Source organism: Echinops telfairi, unplaced genomic scaffold (assembly GCF_000313985.2).
Source record: "Echinops telfairi isolate 266 unplaced genomic scaffold, ASM31398v2 ScPeMD7_7472;HRSCAF=8510, whole genome shotgun sequence".
Classification (NCBI taxonomy): domain Eukaryota; kingdom Metazoa; phylum Chordata; class Mammalia; order Afrosoricida; family Tenrecidae; genus Echinops; species Echinops telfairi.
In genome coordinates this window covers 3,656,883-3,660,978 of record NW_022111376.1, presented here as the reverse complement: position 1 = coordinate 3,660,978, position 4,096 = coordinate 3,656,883, and the positions used below count along the sequence as shown (strand labels likewise).

At 40.4% G+C, this 4,096-nt stretch overlaps 1 protein-coding gene across 1 annotated transcript in view; it reads right to left on the bottom strand.

Moving 5' to 3' along the window:
* GABRA3 (gamma-aminobutyric acid type A receptor subunit alpha3) overlaps positions 1 to 4,096 on the bottom strand; it is a 508,794-nt gene that overhangs the window by 461,302 nt on the left and 43,396 nt on the right. The window lies entirely within an intron of this gene.

Below are 4,096 nucleotides of genomic sequence, written 5' to 3'. Positions count from 1 at the left end.
TTCACTGACTCAGCTTTCCTCCTGCAGTCGGTATCATTGCCTCTGTTTTGTGAGGTGGAGGACTTTGTGGACTGGTGTTGGGTTAATGGGTTACTGTTGGATTTGTGGGCTTGGGCAGCATTGAGTTGGGATGTTTTCATGATGCACACTTTCTTTCCATAAAACTCTCTTATACATGAATTGCTGTGGATTTGTTTCTCTAAAGTACCTAGACTAATACACCATCTTAGACCCACAATGATAACCCAATTCAAAACAAATAACAAAGAACCAGAGAGCAACAAATGCTGGAGAGAGTGTGGAGAGATTGGAACTCATACACTGCTGGTGGGCTTGAAAATATGTACAACCACTGTAGAAAGCAATATGGTGCTAGCTAAAACAACTGGCAATAGAAATACCATATGACCATATGCCCCAAAGAATTAAGAGACAGAACATGAGTAGAAGTACATTCTCCCATGTTCATTGCAGCACAGTTCACAATATCAAGAGTTGGAAATGGCCCAAATGCCTAGTAATATAAGAGTTGTACGAGCCCCCAATAAAATTAGTCTTTTAAATAGAAGAATAGATAAAGAAACCTGGTACATACGCACAGTGGAATACTATGTATCCCTGAAAAAGCAGTGATGAAATCATGACAGCCTTCATGACATGGAGTGACCTGAAAACCATTATACTGAGTGAGGTTACTCGATCACAAAAGGCCAAATATTGTACAAGTCCATTACCATAAGGAGAAACACTAAGATGAAGACAGGCTTCTGCTTCCAAATCATGTATCCTTCTAACCCCGCTTCCCAAGCAGTGCAGTGGAGACCCTGCCTAGCGTCCATAAACCATACATCACCCCCTCTATATGTACGTCTTAAAAACCACTCTGATGAAGGACAGCTGTGGTACTCCAGGTTGACTAGAGAAACAAATTCACAGACACTAATATGTGTATAAGAAAGAGTTTTATATAAAAGAGAAATTATGTATTGGGAAAAACATCCCAGGAGTCCAGATCAAGTCTGTAAGTCTGATATTAGCGCATATGTCAGAGCAAAATCTATAAATTCATCTTCAGAATCACACAACACATGCAATGATGCAAAATGTAGGAAGATCACAGGCCACTAGGTAGAAAGTCTTTTGGATCCAGTGATGGTAGAAGCATCTCAGTCTTGGCATGGGTTTCCACGTGGCTCCTCCAGCTCCAGGGCTCTGGGTCCATCAGAGTTGCTCCATGTGGCATGTCAAAAGGAATGTCTCGCAGGGAGAGTGTGTGCCCCACCTCCAGGGAGGAAGACAGGACTTGCCAGAATCCTCAGGAGAAGGCCATGCCCACACAGAGTCACCATTGGCTATGACCTGATTGACAGGTCATAGACTCCACCCCTTCACTCAAGTTGACAGGAGATTATGTAACTGCCACCCCCACCTCAGCTGGCAGCAGTTTCTCAAGATGAAGGGGTGGGGGAGAGAACACCGTTCAACTGTTGCCATATAACATTGTGCTAAGGTCACCCAAATCAAGTCTCTCCTATCAGAATGATAAGCAAACCTTACTGGAAAATCAAACCAAGATGGGGTAATGGGGTGTGTATGTCTTGGAGAATGTGCTTACATTTCTGTTGGTCAGAAAACAAGGAGGAGTAACCTCTGTCAGGTGAAAAACCGCTTAGCAATACGTATGTGGAACCCAGGGGGAACATATGCCTGGTACTAGGTTCCTAATTGGACACTTTTGACCTATTTTCTATCTAGACCTTGGTGACCCAGGTCGAGTACTATAGACTACTAGGACTTTTGACTGTTCTTTCGAAGTGCACAAGGTCACGCAAAAAGGAGTACATGTGGAAATCCCACGAAGTGACCTTGCCTTTACTTCAAACTCACCTGTAACCCTTGGACTTAATGCTAGAAGAAGCAGAGGACTCAAATCCAAGGGTATAGGAGTGGCAGACCTTGGACTTTGGTTCAGATCTCTTGCCTTGAGGGTGCCCAATGAATGGTGGGCTGGCACTACCATTGACTTACTATTTTAATGCTTTCTCTGCTTTGTTATGACACATATTAATCTGGTAGGCATGGTTCTGCCTTTGTGCATGAAGATTATTGAAAGTTTTGGCCTATCACCAAACCCCATTGTTTGTGTAAATAGTGTCCAGTTACTTGAGTTTAATCGATGCAAGTCTTCAACAATCCATGTATTGTGGTTCATAGCTGGCCTGTACTTATATACTTTCCTTTTCTGAATGGTGTTTTAAATTCTATACCATTGGCAATTATAATGTTCTCTAACACTAAAAGTATAAGATGACAATGACATCTCTAGAATGAACCAGAGACATATATAGCTATATGAATGGATTTAGGGCTTGCACTTAATTCTAGCCCCAATCTAAGAATAATTAGTTATTATGAAATAGCCCTACTCAATACTTGCCTTCATGAAGAGATCACTGAAGATATGGATGCTATAGCAAATGTGGTGAAGACACAAGATGATACCCGGCTATCAGAAAGAACATTGTCTGTGTCTAAAAGGCTAATCTTCAAACAAGTTAAGTGAAGTGTCAACTAAGTTCACATGGAAGAAGCACACCAGCCCGTGTGATCCAAGGATTGTAAATAATAAAATCTAAATCCAAAGGCTGGAATAGTATCAGAGCTTAAATTAAGAACATTGGGTCTGCAGAAAGCTGTGAAGACAACGGAAGCCCAAAATGCAGGGTCCAAACTTACATTTAAGGTGAATCCCTTCTGACTATTATCATGGGATGTGAATAAATAGCCTTGTTATCAGACAGCATGGTAAACTCGATTATGGCAGATATAGTTAGGATAAAATGTAATATCTTGTCGTTTCATCTCCCCTCTGACCCACTTCCAAGTTGTTTCAGTTTTTTTAAAAAAGTGAAGAGGAGTACAAGTGGATTAAGCCTCCAGTGGATTCTTCTGACCATAGACCAAAGATTTGAACAGCCTTACTATCATGCAGAGTGCACTGGAAAGTGGTTTATCGCAGTTGCAGTTAGGTTAAAATTTAATACCCTATCATTTGATATCACTTTTGACTCATTTTAAATTTGTTCTAGCTTTTAAAGTGTTCTCCTATTTTATTGAGGTTTTTCTGTGTTTTACTTCTTTATTGTTGGTGGTTTGGGAATTTTTTAATATATTTTTCTGTATATGAAATCTAGGATAGGTAAATCTATAGAGATAGTAACTGGATTAAGGGTTTCTTAAGGGAGATGGGGGTGCGGAGAACTAGCTGGAGATGGGGGGGACGAACACAAGAAAGGGGAAAATATTCTAACATTGATTGTGTGAATTTTGTACAACTCTTCTTAATATGATTGAGCTATTGAATTGTATGATATGTGAATTACGTGCCAATAAAACTGCTTAAAAACCAAAAACTCACTTTCTGCCATTGAGTCAATTCTGATTCACAGTGACCCTCTAGGACAGGGTAGAACTGCCCTGTGGGTTTCTGAGACTGTAAACCTTTATGGGAGCAGAAAGGCTCCTCTTTCCCCAAAGCCCATTCTCTGTCAAAACAGTTATACCAACATATGCTCCCAACGACAGAGATTGAGAGTTCTAGTTGTTTCACGTTGAACTTTCAACTTTCAGTATCATGACCTTCGTTACTTCTAGCCAGATCTTTGGCTCCTTTCCTCCTATCTTTTCTCCTCCTTCCATATCTTTCCCTACAAATTAATTCTTCATGTGATTATCCAAGTGATCTTCTAAAACCAACTCTGATTACGCCAAATCCCTGTGAGGGAATCTATTATGGTTCAATTCTTACAAAATAAGCCTGGCATGAAAGACCTATACAAAAAGGCTCTACTAACTCTTTACACCGAGTGAGAATGATCTATTTAGTGGTCCTCAAACAACCTCTCCCCTCTTCACTATCTTTACTGTTGAAATCTTACCCTTTCTTCCAGCCATTTGTCATTCATTATTGTGTGCATTCAGTCAGTCAATAATTATTTATTGAGCATCTATTACATGCCAACACTCATCTGTCAGATTGTCATACTGAAGTGGCTTGCTGGACTATATGCAAATGAATGCTGCATCAGGATTGCGG